This window comes from Poecilia mexicana, unplaced genomic scaffold, assembly GCF_051168715.1.
Source record: "Poecilia mexicana isolate PSO_F unplaced genomic scaffold, ASM5116871v1 scaffold_9, whole genome shotgun sequence".
Taxonomy (NCBI): domain Eukaryota; kingdom Metazoa; phylum Chordata; class Actinopteri; order Cyprinodontiformes; family Poeciliidae; genus Poecilia; species Poecilia mexicana.
The window spans coordinates 22004944-22015147 of NW_028263378.1; the positions used below are offsets into that span (position 1 = coordinate 22004944).

At 38.3% G+C, this 10204-nt stretch overlaps 1 long non-coding RNA gene across 1 annotated transcript; it reads left to right on the forward strand.

Annotated features, from left to right (window-relative positions):
• Positions 1–833: 833 nt before the first annotated feature.
• LOC106915700 (uncharacterized) lies at positions 834–5545 on the forward strand. Its single transcript, XR_001417834.2, has 2 exons — positions 834–1895; positions 3738–5545. It is a non-coding gene; the product is annotated as an uncharacterized LOC106915700 (long non-coding RNA).
• The last annotated feature ends 4659 nt before the right edge of the window (positions 5546–10204 follow it).

The following is a 10204-nucleotide window of genomic DNA, read 5'->3' on the forward strand; positions in this document are numbered from 1 at the left end:
GTTGTATGTTATAATTTAAGGATCTCCCAGTCAGGATCAATTAGCTCTTATTGACTCTCAAACACAATAAATGCAATAAAATTGATAAAATACAAAAATAAGTGCTTGAAATGATCTTTTCCTCAGTAGCCACTGTTTCAGTGATGCTATGCTGCGAAATGAAGACGACACTGGCTGAAACTCATGCTGTATCATTGCTTTTCTATATATACTGTACTATTGCACATAAAATACACTCTGTAAGTTTACCATCTTATGTGCGTCTCTGATTGCTTTCCTAAATATTTTGCTGTAAAGGACCCAAGATACTCCCAGGCACAAACCAAGGACTGTTTGTTATTCACAAATCTTCTTTGTGACTTTGCTCTTTCAGATTTTTACTTTTGAATTTTTCTTCTTTTTTACATACTTCACCAAGATCTACACAACTTCAGAGGTTTTTGAGTTGGCCCTAAGTAGAACTAGAATCAAAATTTAGATTTGAACTAATTTTAAAGTTGCCCTTTATTATGTGCAGACTTTGTGCTTCTTTCCCCAAATAAAGTTCTAAATAAAATGTAATTGTAAAAAAAAAATGAAATAAAAGCAAAACAAAACACACTGAGCTTGTCAAAATCATCTCCAATAAAGTGACTTTTTTTTGTTCCGAAAGTATTATCAGCAATAATCAATTTAGCGCACTTGTAACCATTTTGCATTTAACTTCTAATTACTTTTTGCTTTACTATTCATTTAATGCTGACTTTGACACTAAAGGTGTAGTTACATCACTGCTATTTCACAGCACCAGTGGTTTGCACCATTTTAATTTTGTGCATTTTTTGGGATCGATTATGTTGAAACATACTGTGTGAATTTGTTAAACAACTGCAAGAGCATTTCAATGAAAATGTAGGTTGTATTTTATATTATGATTTTTTATGACTGTAACTGCTTTATTAATTTGGCTGCACAGATCATAACATAAGATGGAAGGCTTTGTGGCATTAAAGGATCAGTGTCAGGTTAATTTGAACTTTTTCTCTGTTCACTATCTTATTCTTCTACTTTGAAACTTGCATATGAAAATGGGCCTGTGTTTTTTTTTTTTTGAGTCTCATAAATAATGCAGATGCAAATCTTCCCTACCAATCAACCTCCAACCTTTCTTTCTTTCTTTCTTTCTTTCTTTCTTTCTTTCTTTCTTTCTTTCCTTCTTTCTTTCCTTCTTTCTCTCAGTTCTGTCACTGTTTAGCATGATATTTGGGGTCACAACCACTTTCCCCTTGCCCCAAAAGCATGTTCACATTACACTCATCTCTTTCTGCTATTACTGTCGGACTAATTTGGTATTTTGCCATCTCTCCCACACTCACACTCCACTGCTTGTCTGCTCTTCAAACCTTCTGGGTCCGGCTGAGCGTCTTGTCTGCTTTATTACTGACACTTCTGCATTTCGCCTCTCCGAGGTGACTCCTGTGCAGCTAAGCCGAGACCTTATCATCTCTATGCACTTCTGGTGTGCATGTATCTGCACAGAGAAATGCAAAGGCAATAATTTAAAGAGTTTTTTATTTTTATTTTGTTTCTTATTTCCTGTATGGAGCATCACCGATGTTGCTAAATTTCAGCATTCCAGCGTCATGTTCGGAGCCCAGACTGTGGACAGTGTTGTAGTGCTGAAAAGGGTGATGTTGACAGCTAAGATTTAGCTTTTATTTTTCCAGGGGCTACTCAGCATAATGTAAAAAGTGCCTCCATAAAGAAGTGTATCTGAGAGCGACTGCGTGTGATTCCACAGCACAGTTGATGATGACACCACCATCCCTCTTGGTGACAGATGCACTGTTGCATCCTCCCGACTCTCTGGCCCACTCTGGTTATGAATGTTGCTGGCATACCATAGAAATACTGGGGTAAGTCTTTATCTTTCCTCCTTTTAGTCTGAGGGTAAATTTTACTCCACAGAAAGCATTGGATAAAAAGAAAAAAAAATTATAAATCCAGTGTATTCTTTCTTTATATTATTTTCCAAAACGTGATGCAAAAGCAGAAGTTTCAGAATCACATCCAGCTGTTTGGATAATGCATTTACCTGTTTTTATCCTTCACCTTCCAGCTGAAAGCTCAATCATGTCCACCATAGCACAGCAGTCCAATGCAGCCTGCTGGTATTAGTGACTTGATAAAGTGGGGAAAACATGTTTGGCTCACTAAATATATTTGCAATCCAAGTAACGCTCAAACGCAAAGAAATTAGCGCAAATTAGTCATAAATGCGAATGGAAATGGCATGTGGACTTGACACCAGCAAATGATATTCATCACATGAAGAAAAGAAGCGTCAAGAGGGAATTAAAAGACAAGAAAACAAATAAAATTGGTATAGCAAAGCAATCCTGCTGCCTGAATCTGATATGGCTTAGCCTTTACTGATGGCCTATAAAAATGTTTTCTCATTACCAACGTGTCACACAAGAAGCATGTCACGATAAGCAAACGGGTCTGTCGAAATCATAGCAGCATTGTTATTTGAAAACAGACTGATGGGACTGGTTGCAGACGAGCTTTTGCACATCTACAGGCCATAATCGGGGACTCAGACAAGCACATTTTCACTATTAAATGGTTAAATGGCTACAGCCAGATGTTCTCTGTAAAGTGTCTGAGAGAGGAGTCGAAAGCGTAATCAGAAAACTTGTCAAAGAGCTACATACCATTCAAAAAGAAACCTCAAATTACAGATGTTCAAAAAAAGAAAATAAACAATGCATTATGTGTCGGGTCAAATAAGACCCTTTACCCCAATGGATGCCGTTGAATATACTAAAAATCATGTCCACGTGATAAATAAAGCAAATAGACTTCAAATAATTAAATGAACAATATTCTTGAAAAGAATTAAAATCCCAAATTTCCTTCCTTGCTTGATTGGATCCTCTTTTCACACACTGAACCAGCACACTAGGTTTATATGATTAGACTGTGAATCAAAAGGTAAATATGAGTTTGTATAACTCAGTTATCAGTTTCAACATTTCAAGTGTTTTAAAAAAAAAAAAAAAAAACTTCAGGCTAAAGCTAAAATGATTTTGTTCTGTCTCTCTCTCGTTCTGTGTTCATGCGCACATCCACCCGTGCACATGTAGACGTTTATAGCAGCACACCTGCAATCTGACTTTTCATTATCTTCCCCCCTAGAGCAGTCCAGGGGGGCAAACTGTGTGGCCGCAACAAGCCAAACATGCTTGGAGGCTGCAGCCAGAGTGAAATGGGCCAAGCACCTGCCCCAGGTGTCAACAGGCCTCCTTGGCCCAGAATGCCAGGCTTCCTTCTGAAAGAGAGAAGAGATGGAGAGCCAGATAGAGAGCCATCTCATTAACTACTCCCCTGGGCTGCAACTAAACAGGGGGATGGAGAGTGTGAAGACCATGTCAACTCTGTGGATGGCCCTCGTGAACTGCGGTTAATTGAAATCTGATATATCTGAGTCCCTACTTGGAACCCAACCAGTCAAACAGCAGGCTGGGTTTCATCCTGCCAAGTGAAGCTAGGGAGAAGGAAAAAAAAAAAGAGAAAGAGCTCAATCTTTCACTTTTTTTTTCTCCACATCTTCCCCATCTCCAGCCTTGCAATCTACAGATTTATTGATTTGTTTGCGAGGTGTGAACATGGCCCATCACTGCTCTAGGACAGTAAGAGCTGATCACAGAGCACAGTTTGATGCTTACATGTATTTTTTTTTCTTCCTCTTTTAGTGTGCTGACCTTGGCTGAAGTAGAATGCAGGTTTTCTAATATTCCCCACTCTTAGAGAGGCGAATACCAGCTGGGGATACAGGCAGCAAAGACACATCCACACAAAGAGCTGTTTAACTGTCCAGAGGCCCTCTGGGTACTCCACCTTTCACTTTATCCCTTTAATATTTCATGTCCTGGCCCCAGCCGTGCTCTGGCCAAATGCCTCTGCCTGGGTTACTGGAATATGGATGAGAGTGCACACTTACCCATTTACCTGGATGTCAGTGGGAAGTGGTTCTAAACAATACACCTTGCCTCCTCACAACTTCACCTCTGCTCACCTCACTGGGCCCAGAGCAAGCTTGTTAGAAAGAGGAGGAGGTAACGAAGGGGGTCAGAAATGGACAGAAAAATCCTACAAAGAGGAGTCTTGGGATAACAAATGCACAACGCCAAGTAGAGACGATGGAGGATGATTGTGCTTCTGTTAGAATTGACGGCTTTGTGTGAAATAAACATGCAAGCTGCACATTTAGTCATTGTGAATATATAAAGGTTCTTGTTCTTGTGCAATAATAGCACATAGTACTGATTGTGATGGATTGAAACTTGTTTATATATTTACTCTTACTGGTACGAGCATATTGTACGCATTACAGATTTGAATGTTGTTTTAAATTCATAGCGCGCTTGCCAGCAGTTCGAGTTAAATACAGTAATGACTCATTTTATTTAGTAGATGTAGTAACCAAATGTGACCAGCAGGGGGAATCTAGTGCTAGTGAGCTATTCAAGAGCAAAGAATCTCTTCCTCTCGATGTAGCAGAGGAAGGAAAGTGTCCATGGCTCGTTTATTGAATTAAACACCTTTTCAGGTCTGAGTTTACACATACAACTTATCTTTACTGATGTAATTTGGTTCACTAAATGCTAGAAAGCTTCTGAACACGTTTTGTTACCGTCTACATTTACATACTTTGTTGTTAGTAGATCAGGTTTAGCCTCAACTAGCAAGTAGCTCACATCAAACAGTGCTGTCCCATGTCTGAATGTGGCATTATAATGTGTATGCTAACTGCAGACAGCCTTTGCACACGAGATGATAAATTCTGCATATATTTTAATAAATTAATTGATGCCCTATTGAGCACAAATATTTTGGGGTTTTGGAAATGGAGTTGTACAAAAAAATTGTAGTTATTGCTGAATGTTGGTTTATCTGTTATTTGTTACTGTCATATTTGGGCATAATGACTTATTAGTCTTCGTGGCATCTTTGTTCTGCATTAATGTAAGTCACTCAGGCAATACAGACTGTAGCGGAGGAAAAAACGTGTTCCTGGCTCAAATATTCTCCCTTTTCAGGACTTTTACACTTTCAGATATTTTGCAATATTGAAGCATCACAATATGTCTTGTCAAAGTGAAGGCTGTCTTGAGAGAAACAATCCAGTTGTCTGTGATGGTTTATACTTAGACGTCCAAGTAGGAATGAACTTTAAAAATGTTTCAGCAACTGGAAACACAATTTTCTCCAGGAGCCATGTCCTGATGAGTCATAATGCTTGTCTGATTGATAATTTTCATCAAACTTAAAAACGATTCTTAACGCCAATCTATTTGTGACATTAGATAGTACGTCAAAAGCTCACAAATGCGTATAACTTATAAACGTGGCTTGTCTTTAATGTTCACTAGTTAAGTCACCTGATTACATGAAAGCGAAAGTTTAAATTCAGTGCAACCTTGTTGAAAATATTGCAAGAAACTAATAATGGTTGATTTGATGAAAATCATGTAAATAAATGTTTTCTTTTTTGCATTTACTTATGAGACAAGTTAATTCATTTTAAATTTCCTATTTTTTTTATCTTCTGTACTTTGCCTCTTTAAAATGTTTAAGCATTTATTTACCAATTTCCCTTATTCATTTTAAGTACTTGCTTGTTAGCAACCTCTGTGTTGGACTAATTGCACAAAGTTTGAGATGGGCAGCCTCAATGAAAGACCTCACTTAATGCAATTATGTAGCAGCTTAATTGTTCTTTAATATCTATGCATAAAGCCAATGCATTACATTGAGTAATTATGGCTAATGACTGTTGTGGGAAAGGGGAGCAGGAAGAAGTGATGTGCGTTGAAAGAAAGCGCTGAATTCGTTTGTGCCTAATAGACCTTTTGTTGAATTGGTTCCGTCCGCATGAGATAAGGGTGTTAAAAATTAATGATTTATAACTATTGAGCCAGCAATCACATTTTAATTAGGCAGTAATTTATGATAATTTGTCTTCTTTCACAGCAGAACAGTTAATAATTGTTAATTAGGCGTTGATGATTTGTCCTTTGAACATATACCCTAGTGGTCGATTTTAAGTCCATGAGCAAAAAGAAAAAAGCCTCATCTGAGTATTTGTTTAAATACATGTGAGAAGGAAGAGAAAGAAAGAATTAAAAAAAATATTAGACAAGTACGTAAAGCAGCAACATGTCATGTCCATCTGCACCATCTCTGCATTGGCACCAGATTTTCTCACATCACCAGGCTGGTTGTCTGCGCTTGCCAAGTCCATCCATCTATCTCTGTCTCAGTGTGCCAAGGCTGCAGACAGAGAAAGGAGACAGGAACACACTCCAGGGGAAGTTCCAACAGGGACACAGTTTCAGGTTCAGAGGGAGAAAAAAGAACGACCGCCATAAAAAGACTGAAATCATACCTTCGCCAGTCCTTTTCCAAGCAACTGTTATTTGTTTTACAATTTCTAGGGTCTGAAAGTGCCTGTGTTTCTAAGTCTTCGGGTCACAAAATTGACCCCAGGCTGCTTTCGCTATAAGTGGTAGCAGATTGCTGGAGGGGCTTTCCGCTCTATTCTGCACTACCTGCTAACCAGCGCGGCTTAGAATTTGTTGTTTTCTCTACCTGGACTTGCATGCAGACACTTTGTATTTGATTTAATTCTTTTCATATGGGAAAGAAAAGACGTGGCAACTATTTCTGACATAGCTAAATGTTGCAGGACACCGGCCTGACCGGAGTTTGACGCTTTTGCTTTACATGTTTCGCTCTTGGTACATCTTTCAAACAGAAAAGATTATTGGTGCCACATCGCCTCCAATCTCCCTTTGTATATACTTAATCATAAACTCCTGCCTAAATAACCATCCTAACGCAGACTTGATGACGATTTAAAGGTTAATAAAACTGCACTTTTCAATTTGAGTTATTGTAAGATGTTAGAAGTCCTCTTCGTACCATCTTGGACAAGCTGCTTTAACCTCTAGGACCAACTAATCTGGATTTATAAAAAAAAAAAGACTCCAAGAGACTGATTTACTGCAGGAAAGACAGCAACTGCTTGCAACCTCAATTTCAAAATCCTGATCTATCTACTTAGGGTCAAGAAGCCAAATAATGGCTATGGCTGTTTAAATTCCTCTGTAAAACAAACAGGTTGTGAATGATTTTGTTGAGAAACGTCCACGCAGAGCAACAGCTTTGATTCGGGAGGATGTGATAGAAATCTAAAGAGGCTGTCTATCTTTGGTTAGGAGGGAAAAAATATAGCAGTGAGATGAAGTCGAGCTAAACCCTTTTAAACCCTGCAACTGATGTGAACTTTTCATTCATTCTGCCGTATATTTTAGTCTTCAAAGAAGCCGTGTCAAGGAGGCAGGGAGAAGGGTGTTCAAAAGGCTGTGACAGTCAGAAAAGTCTGGAGAGAAAATATGGTTTCCTTTGTAAGATTTGCCTGATGTTTGATAAGTGGAGTACATCTTTAAGATATTTAGCAGGCATAAAAATTAATAGGAGTACTCCAAGTTTTACATATTATATACATATCATCTATTTTTTAAACCTTCCCTCAAAAACGCCTCTTTTTGATTGAAATATCTCTGCGGTTGTAGCTGGTGATGTACAGATTGCCGAAACGGGAGAGAAAAGGTTGGAGTGTAGCAGAGCACATTTACTTAAAGCAGAACTGGAAACATGCTCGGATCATTAAAAACACATTTTTAAAATCAGATCTGGTGTTTGTCAAATTTCTCCTAATTGTGTTATTTTCTTATAAATTTATCCATGTAAAATTTCTATTTTTAAAAAATTTTCAATTATGCTTTTGTGCCATTTAAAGTAATTTTTAAGAGTGAGCAGAGTGAGCAATATAGTGGAACAGTGATGCTCCTCAGCCTACTGCTGCACACTGCTAGTCAGCTGGCAATCTTAAGGAAGACCACCCATAAGTAAATACAATGTTTTCAAACTACACTGGTGAGTTTGAAAATGAAACTAATTGGGTGCATCCCAATAAAGTAGAATCACATCAGAAATGTAACTTCATTTTGTTAGTATAACTGTGACTGTTCGCCACAGCCGAACAGTCTTTCTTGTCCAGCGACAAACTTAATCCTTTCTTTTTAGCTCATTCTAACATGTCATAAAATTTCTTGTTTTATCATTTCAGGCTTTTAATAGCAGTGTGGTGAAGCGGGAACTCACTACATCACAGAGCAGCACAATCACATGCACCGAGACAATATTTTAGGTATGTTGGCATCTGATGAACTGAATAAACACAGTACCATGCTTGTATTTCAGGCATATTTTTTATATATATAATATATGGCTATGATAAACTATGACAAACAGAACTCCTCAACTCCAGGTCTGTCCATTTTAGTCTTTCAACTCTGACCCTCGTGCTCCAACCAGCTGTGCTTTGGTGACCTGTGATTGAAATATTTATCTGTCTGTGCATGACGGTAATTATAGTGACGCAGCTAAGTGTTGTCATATGACTGCCTTTATTGAGCAGGCCTATATGGGGAGGCGGGGGGAGTATATGCATCTCTGCGCCCTTTTGTGTGAAGGCAAACCATAACCCTGCACTCACACAGCAAGGCAGCTGCTAATTAAATCAATGTGAGACAATGAAGTGCAATTAGAAGCAGTGGCTGAACTGATCCTCCGCTGTAAGCACTGTTTCTCCTCCCTTTGTGCCCGCGCCTCTTCAGAACCTGTTAGTTTTTCCTCTTTTAGGAGCGAAAATCCCCACAGCAACCGTTTGCAGGAGTGATCATTGAGCCTTAGAGGCTGCCAACACATTCATACACTTGAGCAGAGCACTGCTCTCCATTTCTCCCCACCTAACTCTGCGCACATGGAGCGTACAAACGCCGTTTTTCACCTCTTACGCCTCTCATGTGGCTCTTCCTCTGCCGTCTGACTTGTCATTTTGTCCCTGTGTGAATTTTTAAAGCACAGAAATGTGGGATTCAAATATTTACTGCCAAATTTACTTATTTTGGAAATGTTTTAAAATGTGCGCTATACACAATTATACATGTCTGTTTTAGGCTCTACAGAAATGTTTGTCAAAATTACAATCACTGTGATAAACTTACACTGTGTAAAAAGATATTGATTCAGACATTGATTCTGTCTAACTTTTGCTGTCTTAGGCTATTTAGTATTAAAGCAGTTTTTTACATTTCCATTTCTGGCCATAATTAGTGTCAAATAAAGACACTTTATTACTTTCTTCAAAATCATAAGTTTAAAAACAAAAAAAAAAGGTATTTTTTCTGGGAAATGTACGTAAACTGAGATGATGTTCTGAGGCTTGAAAACTTCCCCCTCCAAATATAATGATTACTGTAATTGTTATGGTCAAACATTTATAATTTAGTTTCTGTCTCCAAAAATAAGCATCCCTGTATGTATTTGCAAACTGTAATCTGGCGTTTTAAATAGGATTTTAGCTCGTGTTGGTAAAGAGTTTGTTTACACGTTGTTGTCGCTTTGCGACCAGCTTCACCCAGAACGCCACAAGGCTTTGGTTGACTTTTGTTTTGAGGCTGAATCTCACATTTCACACCAAAACACATTCACCTCTGAGACACAGACACATCTCTACATTGTTGATACTTGAAATTGTTTGAACAGATTAACGGCGCCGGTCCACGTTTCTCGTCCTGACGTCTTGCCTGATTTCTTCAGAATTTCCCTTGGCGTCTCAGAAGGAAATAGTTTAAGGTGCTGCTAAAATATCCACGTGTGCTTTCAATGCTGTAAATGTAAATGACCACATCAGAAACTTTCAAAAGCTTTTGCCATTATCACCTGGGCATTTCAACATTGTTACAGACGTGTGTGCGTGTAAACTTCTGACTGAGAAAGCAATACTGGCATTAGGAAATGAAAATCTTTTAAACCTCATTTTATCTAATTTAATGCCATACAGTGAGGGAAAACAGGTTCTGAGTCCCTTTACGCGGTGTATGCTGTACTCATTGTATTAATACATAGTTAGGATGAGCTATGTTTATTGCTTAAATGTCCATTGTTAGCACCTTTTATTATCACTTTCATCACCATCAATGTTGACTACCTGATTCTCAAATGTCACCAGATGGCACTATTTAGCTTTCGCATTCAATGCACAGAACTCAACAAGTGTATGTTAATACACGCTTTCCTACAGCAGTGG